At 41.3% G+C, this 20,073-nt stretch overlaps 1 protein-coding gene across 4 annotated transcripts in view; it reads left to right on the top strand.

Annotated features, from left to right (window-relative positions):
• The first annotated feature begins 11,832 nt into the window (after positions 1–11,832).
• The window catches only part of COL8A1 (collagen type VIII alpha 1 chain), a 154,982-nt gene continuing 146,741 nt past the window's right edge, over positions 11,833–20,073 (top strand). For 2 of the 4 annotated variants that reach the window (XM_032630263.1, XM_032630262.1), the window contains exon 1: positions 11,884–12,041. The gene's annotated coding sequence lies outside the window, so the exon portion shown is untranslated. Of the gene's footprint in view, positions 12,042–20,073 lie in introns of all 4 variants that reach the window. The other 2 variants (XM_032630264.1, XM_032630265.1) reach the window with 2 other exon arrangements.

The raw sequence follows: 20,073 nt of genomic DNA, 5'->3' as shown, positions 1-20,073 counted from the left end.
ACCTACAATTCATTATTTTTTAATAATATGCCTATAAATACTTTTGTCATAAAGAGAAATAGTCAGATGCAAATATATTCATGGATTTTAAAGATGTGCCATCTTCAAGTCTGAAAACACAACAAATCAACAAGTGTTTATTAGTGCAATTAGCCCTATGCTGGTACTTTGAGCAACACAGATTTCTGCTTTCAAGGAGCTCGTAGACTTTTTGACTTCTCAATTTGAGAAATTTATAATCTAGAAGGCAGAAGTGAAGAAAAGATTACACAAATTAAAATAACAAGTAATATCCATGTCTACTGATATAAACATGGCTTAACTTCAGAAATGTCCAGTATGAAACCCTCTTGGTCTAGTTGTAGAGAAAGTGGGGATCGGGGAAGTCCATCTGATCCTGAACAGTGTTCTTCCTGTGCCAGATGGCCAGATGTGATCCGAGTACCTACCTGAAACTCTCTGGAAAGAAATCCAGCACAGAAAGTCTAATAAAAATGAAGGTTCCAGAAAGGATGCAAAACACATACAACAAAATTAAATTTAATTGAAAACTAGGAAAATGAAGAAATTGGAACATGGAAGAAACGAGGATATGAAAAATAAAATGAAACCAAGATAGCATGACACAGACACCTTCTCCAAAATCCAACAGGACCAAAACTATAAGTAGCAAGTTACAAGAGTTCCATGGGACCTGGCCACTTTTTGCACAGGAATTTAAGTCTCACTTCTTAACAGGCCACTTGTCTTCCCATTCCCTTACGTAGTGATCTAAAGCCCATTTACCCAAATGTCAATAGCTGTGGTGTTTTTAATGTTATCTTGCAAATAGACTTGCCTATTTCCTTATACATAGAGTGAAACTCCAAGATTGTGTCTTTCCTTCTAGGAAAATGAGTGGACTACCAGATACGAAGAGATCTCATATTGGCACACTGAGTGTGCTCACAAAACCATGTGGTGGTCCTAAGCAGAAATTACAGTGGCCAATTATTATATGCCTACATTTAGGAAATAAATTCATTAATAATACAGAAGCCAGAGTAGAACTCTAAATTGTTGCCTTTGTTGTCATGGAGACTCTCTAAGCCTATCTTGAAAGATGTTTGCCTTTAAAGGAAATAGATGGGAACCAGACACCCTGAGGTGGTGTCCAGCCATCACAGAGCATCAAAAGACAAGTGGCACCAACTCTTTTTTTTTTTTTTGCGGTACGCGGATCTCTCACTGTTGTGCCCTCTCCCGTTGCGGAGCACAGGCTCTGGACACGCAGGCTCAGCGGCCATGGCTCACGGACCCAGCCGCTCTGCAGCATGTGGGATCTTCCCGGACCGGGGCATGAACCCGTGTCCCCTGCATCGGCAGGCGGATTCTCAACCACTGAGCCACCAGGGAAGCCCGGCACCAATTCTTAAGTGCATTCAGCATGAGGTGCAGCCTATTATTCCTTCATTTAGCCAATCAAAACTCTTAGTGTGTGATGGTGTATACCGGGAGAGTGTATTCAGGTCCCCTTTTTCTTTTATTTCAAAGCAATATTGAAACACATCTACTCAAATAAGCATTGCGCGTTGACTGAATTGCCAGGCAGGAAGGCTCAGTGTTCAGGTCACCATGCAGACTGATCCTCCTGGTCCCACACCAAAAACACAAAGCATATCATTGCATTGTCCCCCCAGCAGGCACAGAGAAGGACCAAGCTTTCCTTTTTTGTGTGCTTCTTGATGCCATCCTAGCATTCAAAGTAACCACCAAAGCTTGCCTTCATGAGCAAGGACCTTCTCTGAGCTCCTGCGGTGCCCAGAACTTAGCTCACCCATAGTATTGACCATATTGCATGGAAATTGCCTAGTTCTCTGTCTCCCCAAAAAGACTGTTTAAATTCCGCAAAAATGGGAACCAAGCTATAATGGTCTTTCGAACCCCGGTTTCTGTGACCCTGCCGGAAACATACTAGCAGCTCTAAAATTGTTTTTGAGTCAAATGGAGTAAAAGGGGCTAGGAATAGAGAAAGATAGGAAAGGATTTAATGATTAATTTTCAAAAAATGTCCTACAGCTCCATTTTTCATTCTCAAGATTGCTTTGGCTATTTGGGGTCTTTTGTGTTTCCATACAAATTGTGAAATTTTTTCTTCTAGTTCTGTGAAAAATGCCAGTGGTAGTTTGATAGGGATTGCACTGAATCTGTAGATTGCTTTGGGTACTAGAGTCATTTTCACAATGTTGATTCTTCAAATCCAAGAACATGGTATATCTCTCCATCTATTTGTATCATCTTTAATCTCTTTCATCAGTGTCTTATAATTTTCTGCATACAGGTCTTTTGTCTCCTTAGGTAGGTTTATTCCTAGATATTTTATTCTTTTTGTTGCAGTGGTAAATGGGAGTGTTTTCTTGATTTCACTTTCAGATTTTTCATCATTAGTATATAGGAATGCCAGAGATTTCTGTGCATTAATTTTGTATCCTGCTACTTTACCAAATTCATTGATTAGCTCTAGTAGTTTTCTGGTAGCATCTTTAGGATTCTCTATGTATAGTATCATGTCATCTGCAAACAGTGACAGCTTTACTTCTTCTTTTCTGACTTCAGACTATACCACAAAGCTACAGTAATCAAGACAGTATGGTACTGGCACCAAAACAGAAATATAGATCAATGGAACAGGATAGAAAGCCCAGAGATAAACCCACACACATATGGTCACCTTATCTTTTGTAAAGGAGGCAGGAATGTACAGTGGAGAAAGGACAGCCTCTTCAATAAGTGGTGCTGGGAAAACTGGACAGGTACATGTAAAAGTATGAAATTAGATCATTCCCTGACACTATACACAAAAATAAGCTCAAAATGGATTAAAGACCTAAATGTAAGGCCAGAAACGATCAAACTCTTAGAGGAAAACATAGGAAGAACACTCTATGACATAAATCACAGCAAGATCCTTTTTGACCCACCTCCTAGAGAAATGGAAATAAAAACAAATATAAACAAATGGGACCTAATGAAACTTCAAAGCTTTTGCACAGCAAGAAAACCATAAACAAGACCAAAAGACAACCCTCAGAATGGGAGAAAATATTTGCAAATGAAGCAACTGACAAAGGATTAATCTCCAAGATTTACAAGCAGCTCATGCAGCTCAATAACAAAAAAACAAACAACCCAATCCAAAAATGGGCAGAAGACCTAAATAGACATTTCTCCAAAGAAGATATACAGACTGCTAACAAACACATGAAAGAATGTTCAACATCATTAATCATTAGAGAAATGCAAATCAAAACTACAATGAGATATCATCTCACACCAGTCAGAATGGCCATCATCAAAAAATCTAGAAACAATAAATGCTGGAGAGGGTGTGGAGAAAAGGGAACCCTCTTGCACTGCTGGTGGTAATGTGAATTGGTTCAGCCACTATGGAGAACAGTATGGAGGTTCCTTAAAAACCTACAAATAGAACTACCATATGACCCAGCAATCCCACTACTGGGCATATACCCTGAGAAAACCAAAATCCAAAAAGAGTCATGTACCAAAATGTTCATTGCAGCTCTATTTACAATAGCCCGGAGATGGAAACAACCTAAGTGCCCATCATCAGATGAATGGATAAAGAAGACGTGGCACATATATACAATGGAATATTACTCAGCCATAAAAAGAAACAAAATTGAGCTATTTGTAATGAGGTGGATAGACCTAGAGTCTGTCATACAGAGTGAAGTAAGTCAGAAAGAAAAAGACAAATACCATATGCTAACACATATATATGGAATTTAAGAAGAAAAAAAAATGTCATGAAGAACCCAGGGGTAAGACAGGAATAAAGACACAGACCTACTGGAGAATGAACTTGAGGATATGGGGAGCGGGAAGGGTGAGCTGTGACAGGGCGAGAGAGAGTCATGGACATATGCACACTAACCAACGTAAGGTAGATAGCTAGTGGGAAGCAGCCACATGGTACAGGGAGATCAGCTCGGTGCTTTGTGACCGCCTGGAGGGGTGGGATAGGGAGGGTGGGAGGGAGGGAGATGCAAGAGGGAAGAGATATGGGAACATATGTATATGTATAACTGATTCACTTTGTTATAAAGCAGAAACTAACACACCATTGTAAAGCAATTATACCCCAATAAAGATGTTTTAAAAAATTAAAAATTATAAAAAAAAAAAAAAGAGTCATGTACCAAAATGTTCATTGCAGCTCTGTTTACAATAGCCCAGAGATGGGAACAACCTAAGAGTCCATCATCAGATGAATGGATAAAGAAGATGTGGCACATGTATACAATGGAATATTACTCAGCCATAAAAAGAAACGAAATTGAGCTATTTGTAATGAGGTGGATAGACCTAGAGTCTGTCATACAGAGTGAAGTAAGTCAGAAAGAGAAAGACAAATACTGTATGCTAACACATATATATGGAATTTAAGGGGAAAAAAATGTCATGAACAACCTAGGGGTAAGACGGGAATAAAGACAAAGACCTACTAGAGAATGGACTTGAGGATATGGGGAGGGAGAAGGGTAAGCTGTGACAAAGCGAGAGAGAGGCATGGACATATAGACACTACCAAACGTAAGGTAGATAGCTAGTGGCAAGCAGCCGCATAGCACAGGGAGATCAGCTCGGTGCTTTGTGACCGCCTGGAGGGGTGGGATAGGGAGGGTGGGAGGGAGGGAGACGCAAGAGGGAAGAGATATGGGAACATATGTATATGTATAACTGATTCACTTTGTTATAAAACAGAAACTAACACACCATTGTAAAGTAATTATACTCCAATAAAGATGAAATAAAAAACGTTAAGGAAGAATTACATGTACAAATTAAAAAATAATAAAATTAAATTAAAAAATAGAACTCAGGCCCACCAGAGCTACTGAATCACAATCTGCACTTCTACAGTCTCCCCAGTGTACCTGTGTACCCATGGATAGTTGAAAGGTACATTTCTACCTCGGCATGTCTTTTCTGTCTGAGAAATACACACATTTTATCCAATTTGATGTAAATAAAACACTCAAAAATGCAAAAAAAAAAATGTCCTACAATTCACAAATATATATTGACTACCTATGCTACGCTAGGCCTAGCATAGGTAGTCAATATATATTTCTTTTCAGCAGAAGAAAAGGTTAAGCCTTCAAGGAGGGAGCAATTAATTTGAGGAGAAAATAAGTGAGTATATGTAATAAAATAGTAAACAGTGGAAAATGTCTGAAGTACCAGTTTCCCTGGTAAGTTCAGAAAAAGGATCAGAAAACGTTTCCTAAAGAAGGTGGTTCTGAAGTAATAAAGATTTGAGCAATTGTCCATACTGATCTGGCAACTGGTGCTCCATCGACCATAACATAGAAGATGAAGAGCTGAGCACAACGATATTGTGAAAAGCAAATTTTTTCCCCTAGCTGAAGCACAGGGTATATAAATGAAATTGGAAGTGAAGACTGGGCTTGAATCTTGGAGTGGGGTCTTAAATGCCAGAAGATGAATTTGAATTTTTTTATTGAGGTATAGGTGATTTACAATATTATGTAAGTTTCAGGTGTACAACATAGTGATTCACAATTTTTAAAAGTTACACTTCGCTTATAGTTATCATAAAATATTAGCTATATTCCCTGTGCTGTATAATATATGGATTTCTTTATAAATAGTGTGGTGTCACTAAAGGTATCTGAAGGAAGACATGATATAATCATTGCTGGGTTTAGGATGACTGCTGTGGGAGCAACAGGCAGCCACTATGGAGAAAGTATGGAGGTTCATTAAAAATCTACAAATAGAACTACCATATGACCCAGCAATCCCACTACTGGGCATATACCCTGAGAAAACCAAAATCCAAAAAGAGTCATGTACCAAAATGTTCATTGCAGCTCTATTTACAATAGCCCAGAGATGGGAACAACCTGGGTGATTTGGGGATAGGACGTGCCAGTCTAAGGTCAGGAAAACTGTTAGCCCTCTTATCTCAGACAAACTTTTGCCTGTCAAATTGGAGTTTTTCGTGAAAATCTTAGGTGGTATAAGATATAACTCTGAGCAGGAAACATGGGATTAATTAAAATTGAACATGAGGTAAATATTAATAAGAGCATAAGAGAGTAAACCACAATTAGAAAGAGTGGAGGATAGAAAATAAAGCAGAATTACAAATTATTCAGCAAGGGAGGTCTAGGGTCAAGACATTCCCATTTTTTAGACAGGATCAAAGATGGCACATGGTAAGAGTGAACTACATTTCTCTATTACCTTGGAAAGCTTTTACTTTTCCACTCTTGAGTAAGAAAAAAAAATCCCTGGACTATATTTCTCCCTCTTCATTGCACTGCCCCCTTGAGAGAATTCTTACAATGAAATTTTTCAAGAAACAGAAAAAGAATGGAGTGACTTTAGGTGTCACTGATTATGGGGAGGGTAAGAGCTGGAAAAAGGTTCAGAGATCCTAGTAAAAGTCTATTAGTTTGAGAAACTACAAAGAACTATAATAATTTAGTCTATATTGAAAAGGGCAATCAAAGTTTTCCTAACTAAAAAAATAAAGAGGTGAAGCACGAGGGAGAGGGAAGAATTCACAGTGGGAGAAGAGTAGAGAGCTTCTTAGGAAATCAAATCAATGTATTTGGACATCAAGCAAATCTGGCACAAGGAATAGAATTTTCAGAATCTGGGGCTCTATGTGGTCTGGTTACATTTACATCAATCAAAAGGAGAATTACTACTTGATTCAGAAAAAGAAAGTTAAAAGGCCTCAAGGTTTAGAGGCTGATGGCTAAATCTGGGAGACTTCTGCCAAGTCCTAAACCTAGAGAGACAATGGTTACTGTTAAGTGACAACGGTATATTCCACCTTTGGGGATTCTCTATCTAGAATACAGACCATATTTAATGTTGGGGTGTGACCCCCTTGTAGCAAACACTGGACTAATGTATTATGAGTTTACTCCTGTGCCTAAAAGTGAGCATGTATATCACTGAATATCAGGTTGGCTTCATGGGGATGTTGAGTAAGAGAAGCATCTACCAACTAGTACCGAGCAGGCATCTAAAAGGTGAAAAGAACTTTAGAGAATGTCTAGTTAAGCCTCCTTATTTTACATACAGACCCTGAATCCAAAAAGGATAAAACATCTGCCCCAAGTTTTCATGGGTCATTAGTGACCCAGCTGGGACTAAACCCCGTATTTCCTGACTCTGTGTCCAGTGCTCTTTATAAAGCCAGCGGGAGCTGTGAGGCAGTCATCTGTGGGATCACCGGAGTCAGTCAGCTCTCCACCATCTGGGCCAACAGGGAAACAGTGACTCACAGAATCCAAAGTTCCTTTGGAATGCAAGAGAGGTGTGCCTTTCTTCTGTGCTGTGAGCCTTTTCAATTTTTGTAAATAAAACCCTACTTTAAATGTCCTAGGAGAGCTGGCAATTGTAAGTGCCTTGCGGTCCAAGATCATATTTGGTGATACTTAGCAGAAGCTTAGGCTGCTGACTGGTGGGTCATTTGATAGATGGTGAATACATTTCTGTACATCGAACTTCAAATCATCAGTGATTTTTGTTTAGCCCCAAAGCCATGTTCATTTGCATTTTGATGCCCTCAGGAGTGGCAGGAAAAATTGGACTTTGAAATTTGCGAAGGGTAACACATAGGAAATAATTCAAAGTATTAAAAAAAAAACCCATAGATGTGATGGTATAGTTTTCAATGCCAGGGTCCATTGTTTCCTAATCCAGGAACATTGAAAATGCAAGGATCTCTACATCAGACCTATTATCTCCGGACTGATACTTTTTGACAACATTAAAGCTACAACAGGTGAAGAAAAGACTGGCTCCTCTGACACACCGAGCAGCTCCACCCTTCACATTAATCCCATCTATCATCCTGGCCACACCCTGGGAGAATTCTGCCTTCCCATCTTCTTACAGTCACCCAGGACACTGTAGGGACACTCTGGGTGAGAACCACCATTGCTTCTGCCACCTCACCCAGACTTCCAAGTCTGCAGGACACAGACGCTCTGTTTTCTCTGTTCCTAAGTATGCTAATGGCCCTGGACATACTGGCAAGCATTTATATGCAAAGCTACTATAAAGAGCCTATTCAAAGAAAAGTAAATTCTTAATAATATGCCATTTCCATCATGCCATTCTACTGCTCAAAAGTCTTCAATGACTCCTCATTGCCTACAGTATACAGTTCAGACTACGAGGTGACATTTAATGCCTTCCCCGGGCTGACTCCATCTCTCCTTTCCTGCTGCTTAGCTTCATTGTTCTGCTACACAGACCCTTCACTTAAGTCATGCCGGCCATTCACCATCGCCCAAATATTCCTGTGCCTTCCCTAGTTGTACACATTTCCTCCCTTGTTGTACTATTCATCACTCATCTATCCCAATGTTACTTTCCACAGTTAGCTCAAATGCCAGCTCCTCCCTGAAGTCTCTTTGCTACCCAACTCTCAGGAATTTCATGCTTTTTTTTCTTCCATGAGAGTAAATCTACATACTTGTTTTCCTCTGCTTTGAATACCCCACACTGCCTGTATCCATTCTTAATAAATATTTGTTAATTGAATAATTCTAAATAAGAAAAAAAAGCTTCCATTTTCAAAGCCCTTTAAAATAAGGTAATCATCTGTAGTTATTATATTCACACAATGGAAACTTCAGAGCCATCTAATACGTTGTCATTGGATTCCTTTCTTTCTACAAAAAAGCAAACTAGGTCATTTCAAACCTAAGTCACTTTCAAGAGATTCTAGAAGGGCACTCTAAGAGTCAGCAAAGAGATCACATTCCTGGATTCCTGACTTGTTGTCCAGATCTGCTACTGAATCAGATTCAGGCAAGTGTGAACTGGAGAAACAAACTAATCTTTAGCACCATCCAAACAAAATGAAAGGAGCTCTTTTGTTACCGTGGCTGGATATTCAGGTTTGAAAGGAGGAAGTAGTGGAGGAAAAAGGAAAAGAAAATACAGCCATCAATTGCCTTCCCTTTGAACATGCTTTTCTTGCCTTCTCTGTTTCTTTTTTTCACAACTATGTGATGGAACTGGAATGTTTGGAGGCATTAAATCAGAACTGAAAAGATGATTTGCTATAACCTGATGAGGCTGTCTACTAATACGTTTATCACTCAGACGTGCCTCTAACTGGGTCCTATTTAGTTTGCCCAGAAAACATTTCTTTGCTAAATTATAAAGTTCCAGAAGTGGTACCTTCCCTGTAAAATCACATTTGGTTTCAGGGGTCAGCCCCAGAATAGTCAATGCAGTTTTATTTCTAGGTCCAGTTACAAGGGTTGTTCATATCAGAGACTTCTTTCAGTGGATTTAGCCGTGTTCTCAAAACACAACATACTATTTCTGAAGAGGGTCTAGAGATGAAAAATTATACCTATTAAGGCAAATAATTAATGTCATGAAACATCATGAGTAGCGTTCGGATAACTGTTCTAACATCAAATTTGTGTTTATGACAAAGAACTTAAAATTTTCATCTCATATATCACTAATCCTCCTTCATACCCTGGGCACATGGGAGTCTACGACTCCCAGGTGCATCCAATTGAGAATAAGCTTAGTTACAAAGAAAGCAATTGAGGCTTTGAAGTCTAGAGGCAGACAGATGGAAATATGAATATGTAAAAACTATGTCCAGTGTAACCTTAACACATATGGCCTCTAATATTACTATTATCCAAATGCCACTTTGGGGTATTTTCTTAATGGATTTCTTTAAAATCCTTTTACATAGTTGTAGACCTTTTAAAACCAATGGTTCTTAAAGGGAGGAGGGTACTTTTGCCCCCTGCCCCCCCCCAATTTGGCTAAGCATAGGGACATTTTCAATTTTCATAACTCAGGGAGAAGGGTGCTACTGGCATCTGGTGGGCAGAGGCCAGATAAGCTGCTCAACATCCTACAATGCACAGGAAAGATTCTCACAAGAAAGAATGATCTGGCCCAAGATGTCAATAGTACCCAGTTCAACAAATCCTGCTCTTGGCCATCATTTTTCCTTCTCTTGGAGTCTGGTAACACCCCATCCCCCCAAACCCCCTTTCCACACACACAAAGACATCAGGACCTAACCTGTGACCGGGCTAGGTGTTCTATACGGTGGTCTGATGTGCAGAGTGCACATGCTTTGCAAGATCACCAGCTGTGGCTCCCCCTCTTGTTAGCCTGAGCTAATTGCTTAACCCTTTGAAATTCCTTTCTTAAAAAATGAGGAAAAAAAAATCTACACAATATGAATCATACCTAACCTCATAAGGTTGTGGTGAACACTGAATCAAGTTTTATATATGCATATATATAGCTATACATATTGTATAGTTATGTATCAATATTTTCAGTAAAAGTTATTTCCCTTATTCTTTTCAGCCCCACCCATCCATCTCCCGGTCCCTCCCTTCCCCCTTCCCTACCCTACCCCCCCCCCCCCCCCCCCCCCCCCCCCCCCGTCAGTGTCCCTCATCCCCTAGGGCTCTCAGGTTCTCTGAGGGTTCTCATCCCTCAGGTTCTCTCTTTTAAAATGCCTTAAGTCCTTTGGCGGCAAAAATCAAGCTTGGACTAGGAAGTGAGTCACCACTCAGCAGCTAAAGGAGTTTGTTTTTCTTTCTCTGAATGTATTTCTTAAGAATTTCAGCCTGATCCTTCAGCCTCTTGTTGGTTGAATCCTCTCTTAATGTTTAAGACACACAAAGAGAGAGCTATGGCACCAAGACGTTTTCCAATTGCTAGGAATGAAAGTTTTTGAAATACCGAAAATAACCAGAGGGCAGAGAGCCCTGAAATCCTGTTACATAAGCAGATGTTGGAGGACCGGGCTGGTTTTGAGGTTCCTTTCTCCAAAAGCCAATCTCCGCTGATCCTTTCCAACCTTTGCTGGATTTGCCTTAATGCTGCAGAGAAGTCTCAAGAGGGGCCTCTGGATGCTGCTAACTACCGGCAGCACCAGGAGAACTTGCTTGTCAAAAAGCAGAGCCAGGAGTGTTGAGTGAAGGGCCGGGTTTTACCAGCGGGCGGTGGGAGACAGAGGCTTCGGGGCGCAGCGGGCAGCGGGATCGCGGCCGGCGGGGGAGACCTCTGCCCCGCGCCCCGCCTGCTCTGCGTCCACCAGCGCCTGGGATGTGCCACTCCGACGGCCAGCTTCCCCGCCTTTCCCTCGCCTATGAACTCTTCAGTAGCCCTGAACCGTTATTTAGCTTTTCAAATTCGCAGAAAACACCTTTTGTTATCACGATCACCCACGACTCCCGCCCCCCACCATCATCAAAAATGTCATACAGGGGCTTCCCTGGTGGCGCAGTGGTTGAGAGTCCGCCTGCCGATGCAGGGAACACGGGTTCGTGCCCCGGTCCGGGAAGATCCCATATGCCGCGGAGCGGCTGGGCCCGTGAGCCATGGCCGCTGAGCCTGCGCGTCCGGAGCCTGTGCTCCGCAGCGGGAGAGGCCACGACAGTGAGAGGCCTGCGTACCGCCAAAAAAAAAAAAAAAAAAAAGTCATACAAAATGGAAAATAATCCATTTCCCCTTTCCTTCTATATATTGCTTGTTTGACTGTCTCTGTCTCCTATTCATTTTCTCCCCAGCCCTCTCCCTGTCTGTGGGCTACATCCCTTTGTCTATATCTATTTCTCTTCGTCTTCTCTCTCTCTGTCTCTCTCTCTGTGTCTCTATCTCCCTCTCTCTCTCTCTTTCTCTTTCTCCCTCCCTTTCCCGTTTCCACTGCTTCCTCCACTCCTGCACCCCCCTCTCTCCCTCCCTCCCCGTCTCTCCTCCCTCTTTCGGGCTCTTTGCTCTGCCCTCCCCGCCCCTCCCGAGAGAAGAGTGTCCAGCTCCCCCCGGGGCTGCCCGCCCGCCGCTCCTTCTCTGCCCACCTACTGTGAGGGGCAGCTCCTCCCACCTGCGCATAAAAGCCAAGTGCATGTTACCAGCAGTGGATCAGAGCACTTTCCCGGTCCTCTCCTGTGGGAGCCCCCGGCCTCTCTTCTGGATCTTACGTGCTCAAGGTAAGATAACACTTCTGCAGGCATCTGACCTACTAGGGGTTGCTTTGGGGGGAATAAATTTCCTCTGGTCAACATGCTTACTGTTTTGGTAGAGCTGATTCTTACGGATTCCAGATCAGCTGCTCCTTTAAACCAGCAACTGGTTTGAAAACAAACTTCTGTTTGAACGGTAGAATAAAAGTTCATTTGGGGCAGAAACAGCAGCATAAATATTGCAAAAACCTTTTCTCCTTCTAAATCACTTTTCCCCTTTTGCTGGCTGTTGCGGAGGTTAAAGTGTATCTGTTGGGGTGCTTTCCTGACCGTTTTTCATTGTAAATATTTCACATATCAGTGGGGCAAGGAAAACTTTGTCCCATTGTCAAAAATGTACTTTAAAAGAACACAATGAGTTCCTAAAAATAGCACAGTCAAAGGTCTGCTAACAATTTTGCGATGTTTTCCAAACCCCCAAGACAGCTTCTGTGAGTCCTTTAAAAAGATATCTTTCCAGGTTTAAGTGCTTGGAAAAAATGATGCGAATGGGTGCCCTTTGCACAGAGACGGTAATCAGGTGGCTGGTAGATAGGAAAGAACAAATCCAAATTGACAAGCTGGGGCACAGTGTGAGAGCGCATAGCTATCTTTTCAGGACGTCCTAAAATGAGAATTGTGTTGGAATAAGAAAGTGTATAAAAGAACTTCATGAATTTCTATACACACACCTGAACATAAAGCGTTTCAATGTGTTTCACAGTCAGAGAAGAATACAGGCCAGATTATCCAATACCTCTGTTTACACCAGAGGGTTGTAAAGAACGATTAGCTAAGAAGCCTTTGGAAGTTTGATTCCTGCTTGTCACCCTCTTTTCCCTCATCCAGTAAAAATTGACCTGATTGGCACCCGATTCTTGCAGAGATCTCATCTTTAAGCTACTCTCATTTTTAAAGACTTCAGTCTTTATCTTCTGATTTCTGAAGTCTGAGAATGAGTGTCGTGCACCTGTGAAAGGAAAAATGTCTTCCACAGCTACTTCTGGAAAACCAGACACTTGGTCCATGAAGTCTGACATCAGAATCTGCGGGCTGTGTGGGATGAAACTCTTTCATGTGGGAGAAAAACCCTCTTCAAACATTTCCTCTGGGGAATTGCAAAAGACTGCTTAGAGACAGCAAACCAAAGCTGGCAGTCAGGAAACCAAACCACTATTTCAGCCCTCAAGGTTCTTAAAGTAAGAGAGGAAAAGTTTTACTTTTTTTTTTTTTTTTGGTTTGCTTATATTGTTTCACTTGAAAGGGGAAAACTCCAAAGATGTAAAAAATTCTTCACTGTTAAAGAAAATAGAATCATTAGAAGTCTAACTGAGGGTCTTCCAAACCTTTCCTCCTTGTTGTTTGCATATCAAAAGAAATAATAAAGGTATTTTAAATGCCTATTTGGCACAGAGAGGATTCAATGCTATTATTCAAATGAAAGAGTCATATGTAAAACTTTCTGTCATGTGAAATTTTGCTTCATTGGAAAAAAATTATTGCTAGGAGTGCGGTTTCCTTTAAGAAAATGATATAAAATTACTATTGGCCATGATAATATGTGACCTGAGCATATTAAAATACCTTTTATCTTGAGCCACAGTGCAGACTGCTTGCTTCATGTTTGCAGTAAGTGGGTAATCAACCATGACAAGAGCACAGGTATGGGACCAGGCCAAACCAAGTATGTGGTATGTCCAAGCTAATTCCTCTTTTATGTTAGTGCCGGACTCACACCCATCATCACAAGGGTGAAAATACACTGCTTCATTCACCAGATCCCCTTGAGGAAAGTTATCTTTTCTGGGAGGAAAAAAAAGTGCTGCTAGTGTAAAAGAGCTCCCTGTTATTCCTAAATTTGGGGATGAAAAGTGTTCTCCCACGGTTTGCTTCTGCTTTTCCTGGCAGTTAATCCACTCTACCGGCTATGAACCATTTAACCGTAACTGCCTTCCCCATGTGCCATCACGTTCAACACCCTAAATAACTGGGTGAGATCATTCTAGGCTGCTTATGATCTAACTTTCCCAGGGGTCTTTACCGGACACTCAAAGTGATGCTTTCTCCACACTTTCCTTCTTAAATGTATAGAAAAATCAGTGGTGGGGTTTCATGGAGTTACCCCAATGTCTCTCACTTTGCACAGGATGCGGAGGCATGAGTCTCATCTATGCCATTATATAGCTGCACCCTGATTGGCTTCATGGCCATACCTACACAGTACCATTCCAGCAGGCTTTGAATGACTCTTTTAATGTTTCTCACAAAAGAAAAGATAAGCAGCTTCCTGTTTCACTACAGACACGGGGAGAGCGCTCTGTTGATTTTGAGGGCCTGCTACACTTAGGGAGACACACATTTTAGATCTTCTGCTATTCCCAAAATTATAAAACAATATTCTTTCAATGATCAGAAACTATATCCCACCTTAATTCCATTTGTGAAACAAATATCAAGGAGGGGAGGATGGGGGTGAGCAGAGCAGTGAGAGAGAAGCTGGGCGGAATCACTCCTAGGAAGTACCCCAGAAGAGAAAGATCAGAATCTCCGTTACAAATGCAGCTGCTTTTTGCTCTTATTTATGTGGAATATGGGGAGACACTGAAGAGCAAAAATCCGTATCTGCTTTTGTTTTTTTTCTTAAATCAGTGAGAGTATTTCCAGTAATAAGTTAAGATCCATCTCTACTATGTCCTTCTCTAACAGAAGAGAACAGCTCGGTTCTAAAGACCAAAATGATTTCAGGTCTGCCCCACATTAAAACCCATAGAAGTGGGGCTTCCCTGGTGGCGCAGGGGTCGGGAGTCCGCCTGCCGTTGCAGGGGACACGGGTTCGTGGCCTGGTCCGGGAAGATCCCACATGCCGCGGAGCGGCTGGGCCTGTGAGCCATGGCCACTGAGCCTGCACGTCCGGAGCCTGTGCTGCGCAATGCGAGAGGCCACAAGAGTGAGACTCACAAGAGTGAGTTTTTGCGTACCGCAAAAAACAAAACAAAACAAAAAAAACATGCAGAAAACCCATAGAACTTTGCCAGTTATAATTTTAAAAGCTACATTATGAATATAAAAACCTCAGAACATATTTTTAACTAATGGGTGGTTCACATCAACAAATCCACCCCTAACTCTCCCAAAGGGCCCCATGTTCAGTAACTATGCACAAGTTAGAAGTTACAGGCAGCAGTTTACTCCTTCCTATCCATGGTCTTCCACTTTGATATGGCAACTTGCAGCGCCATTGAGATGCAGCCGTATTTCCCAACCTCTGGTCCTCCAAGTATCCCTCTGAAAATCAGGTCTTTCTTCAGGCCTTGGCTTTCTTCTCTTCCACCAGGCCCCCATAAACATACATATGCATAATTCAAAGAAGGTATAGATCTCCAGACTAGAGTGCACTCTTCTGAGAGTTTCATTGTTCTAGCTGTTGAGTGAAAAGAAAAAAAAAAAGAAAGACAGAGAGAGGGGAAGTTAAGAGAAGAATGGACGCCCTATGGAATTTAGAGAATCTTTCATTTTAACATTGTATAAAAAGAACCCCTTACTACCCAAAGCATCTAGAAATTTAAATTGAAAAAAAAAAAAAGGGCCAGATTACAGGTTGTTACAAAATGCTAAGGATATAATGAAAAAGATCTTCCAATGACCTGGCAGTCATTGACATCAGTTTATGCCCCACAGTACCAAATTAGAGCTCTGCTAGACTTCCCCTTTGCAGAGACCCAAGGAGTGAAAACTGGCAAAGAATATTAACCACATTTCAGCACCAAGAGAGAAGCCACTAATTAGACATTCCACTATTGCTTTGGTAACTATGTTTGCTGTTTAAGGAAGGAGGTTCTTAACAGTCTATCCTCAAGCAAATGGATTTGCAGCAAGAGGGCTAAAGAGAGTCACACACAAGGTCAGAATGTCTATGATCTGGGGGCCCTGTGAACACAAATCCACAAAGCAGTTGAAACTGCATGGAATCAGAGTGAAGTGAATGAAACAAAAATGTTCCCAAGAACTGATCATAGAGTAATCAGCTAAAATAATAATGAATTCTAACTTCTCAATGTAACAAAAAGCAAAAGCACCTCAGGACACCCATAGCTGACTATGTAAAATGTTAAAACACACAGATGGTCCACTTTCAATCTCCTCTATTAATTTTGGGCTCATTTCTATTGCCCTTCCTGGAAAACAAAAGCTGTCCTTCTCTCCTTCAGCACAGGGTTTGCAGATGTGGTCATGCCCCTCTGTGCTACCTCCTTTTTTTCTTTCGGTGGAAGAAATCTCTTTTCAATTCTTATAGATCAAGTTTCTGGAGTACCACTCATAGTTGTGTCATTTCTCATTATCAAAAGTCTCATACTTCTCTTAAACAGGATGTAAATTTTCACTCCAACAAATAAAAAGGCTTTACATTTTTCTAAACCATAATTCATATACCTCGAAGAGAGGTAATTTAAACTTGCTACATGCCTCCAAACTGAAATGAAGTTTCTAAGCACTTTATTTATCTAGGCCCTATTCTAACTTCTTGGGGTTTAAAAATTTATTTAGGGAATCACACAGTATAAATGCTGGAAGGATCCTCAGAGCTAATTTTAACTAAAGTTAATTTTACAGATGAGAAATGTCAGAGAGGCTGATGTCTTGCCTAAGATCACCCAGATGTGTGTAGGAGAAGCAGGGCTGGAGTTCATACAGCCAAACTCTCTGATCAGCACTCTATCTGGAATAACTATAATGTGTCTTCCCCGCATAGCGTGTATCTAAGATGTTTCTAACTATGCTGAGAATTCTGTTGGAACATAAAATATAGGGTTCTCAGAAACTATAACCTGGTAGAGGTTTGGGGCTGCAACTATACCTCTGCAGAATGTTTGGAAACATTGATACAGTCCCTTGTGAAGAGTGAAATCACTGTCACCATCACAGGGACCTTGTGTGTTTTTCTTCATTCCAGGGTCTGATACATAATAGCTGCTTGGTAAATCTGTGTTGAGTGGGTGAATGAATGAAAAAAAAACCCAAAAAGCCTAAGTATAAAATATACATATTTCTTAACTCCTTCCATAAAAATCCTTATGAGTCTATAGGGACTTATAGAGACTCAAATCTCAAGTATATCAAATTTAAGATTCCCTTGTGCTTTAGGAAATGTAGGAGAGTTCATTTAGCCTTATCAATGGCTAAGCCCTTTCCCTGCCTGCAGTGTTTTCACTAGTCCTTATATTTGCCCGAGTTCTAGAAATAGTACTAATTTTTGCAGCAGGCTTAAGATCGAGTTCCAATTTCTATGTGGCAGAAATAATGTATTATTTTTATGTGATGATTTACATCATAACCTCCCTCCTCTCCTACCACATTGACAGTGTGTTGCCAATATAACCACCTAGCATCTCCCCAGGTCTTTAATGAGGGAAAGGGCAAGATATGCATAATGGACCATCAGAGGAAACTTTGAGGGACATACTGGTTGAGGGGTGTAGGCATGAGAAGTGTTAGGACACAGGGGAGGGGTCATCAAGGGGCCAAAAGTATAGAGAGAGGATAGTGCAGCTAAGAGGGTCCATTCCTCTGAAACAGAAGAGGGAGAAACTCTGGAGAGTTTTGAGGTGCTAGAAAAGAGACTTTTAATACGATCATCTGAGCTAAGACCTACTCAAAGTTTTGGGAGGTGAAATCCTCTTTGGGTCAGGCTTCTTTCGGTGTAACACCATTCAAGGACTGCCTCACATTGGTGAAAGCTTTATATGTTTTACATCTATTAAAACTCTTCTTAACCCTTAACTGGACTTCCAGTTAAGAAAGAAAAGAGACCTCATTGTAGACCTGACTCTGACCCAGAGTACTAACTCCATGGACGTCATGTCATCAAAATGTTCTCTGCTAAGACAGCAATACAATTTTTAGGAATACATAAAGTTATCGCAATGTGGAAAATGATAAAGGTAGAAAAGAATATTCTTGGATGTTTTCTAGAAAGAATTTACCCTGTGGACAGATGTTACCCCAGATGCTTGTTCGCTTTCCTGTAAAGCATGCCTGACAATTGCGTATCTTTGAAACGGTCACTGTGTTTCTGACATTGATTTATTGTGTGTTAAAATTTACATGGTCTGTGACTAAGCATCATTGTGAAAACATAGTTTTAAGTAAGTCTTTCTTGAAGACTGTCTTTCTTAAGCTCTCTTGATGTGTTTACATCTCAGGATGTTTAGCCGTTGGCATCATGTGATGTGCTGAGATTAAAGACAACTAGTCACTTCATGTACTACTTTTCCAACTCTAACTGAATAGGCCTGGGTGTGGGTGTCAGTTGTTGGCTTCTCCAGGAAATAAAATGTATCAGCCTGTTGGGGAGCTTCTCCAGTCCTCTCTGTTAGCGAGATAAAATAGAAATTCTGGGCCATCATTAAGATTTCATGTATTAGGGCAACTATGGCTTGTGTATGCAGATATTTCACTACCCAGCAGCAGAGTGGCTAAGCCACAGCTGTCCTCAGTTCAACAGGAGGACAGCAAACTTTCACAGCTGGTTGAAGGGCATTGTCCAGGACAGCTGGGAGATGTTTTGTCAGCTCTCATCCCGTTTACTGTGTTCCTCTATCATGTCACGTGCACGCTAAAGATAAATCTAAATTTGGTCCGTAAATTCGAAGTGATGGCTGCACATTATTATATTTCCTTAAAGATCTGTACTTAACAATTGTCCTGTCTTAAAGTCCAAAGGTCATGGTGTTCATCAGTGCTATAAATGCAAACAAGTGGCCTCTTGTTAAAGGGCAGACACAAGATAATGCCAAGGACTACATGAAGGGAGACGCTAGGTAGGGCTAAGAATTTGTGGCTGAGGCGGCCAGGACTGTTGAGGTTGGAACAATGAGGGAAGAAAGGGGATCTGCAGTAAAAATATGCTATTGGAGTCACAGCCCCTAGTCTAACATCTTGTCTAGTTCCCCACCTAGCTCCCAGTTGATTCCAGTCCCCTGCTGTTCAAATGAGTGGGGAGGGAGGTTATGACCAGTAGAGGGAGCCAGGGGGTTGAGTGTCTCAGAATAGAAAACTGACTTGTTCCCAGAGGGAGCCTTTAGATTTGCATTTTTCTGATAAAAGGCAGAACAAGGTGTCCTTTTCAACCAGTGGCTAAAATGTACCACAGGAGTATATCACATTGTTGGTTTTCTTTAAAAAAAAAAAAAAAAAATCCCAATTTAAGCCTCTACAAATAAATCACCTGCATTTCAGCAATGCCAGAAATGTCCAGGCTTGTAGAAGTCTAGTTGAAAGAAAACCAAGGCAATCTTAGAAAACGTTCCTTCCAAGGCCACCATCAGCCAAGACTAAATGCTCAGTTCAGTAATAAATAAACCACAGCAGCTGGGAGTCAGTGAGAGACAAGTGCAGAGAGAGCAGAGAGCCGAGAAGATCTCATGGGTTCCAAAGGGAAGCCCCAGTGTCCTGACAGGACCAGCCCCTGGTCACCAGGACAGGGGAAGGGAAATGCAAGAAAGATGGAGGCGGAAATGGGCCAAACAGGCTTCTCCAATCGAGATGGCCTAGAACCTGCACTCCAGGATCCTGGTCTCTCCAGAAGCAGCCAGAGCGTTGCCTAGACCGAAATGAATACCCTCCAGTTGAACAGTTCCATTGTGCAATGGTGTGGGGATGGCTTGTTAAGACTTGAGACAATTGCGTTAATTCAGAACCCTCTGGAGGATAGAGATCAATTAGGGCCATTAAAAAAAAAATTCTTGGCACACCAGGGAAGGGCCGCTTGCTTTGTAAAAATTATGACATTCACAGGAAAACAGAGCAGTCCTCTCTCTAAGACTATTACTGATCTCAATAGAAATGAATGCGTGTGGCCTGAGAATCCCGTTTCAGAAAATCTTCAGTGTTTTAATTCCCAGAACACCTTGACTCATTCTGAGGCCTTGATCATCTGTGTGCCTTAATTTATTTATCTTAAATAGAAGAACCATTCTCAAATAACCACTCTCTTCACCATTTAGAGACACTAGAGGTCTTG

This window comes from Phocoena sinus, chromosome 4 (assembly GCF_008692025.1).
Source record: "Phocoena sinus isolate mPhoSin1 chromosome 4, mPhoSin1.pri, whole genome shotgun sequence".
NCBI classification, from domain to species: domain Eukaryota; kingdom Metazoa; phylum Chordata; class Mammalia; order Artiodactyla; family Phocoenidae; genus Phocoena; species Phocoena sinus.
The sequence above is the reverse complement of the archived record's forward strand: the minus strand, read 5'-3'. Positions and strand labels throughout refer to the sequence as shown.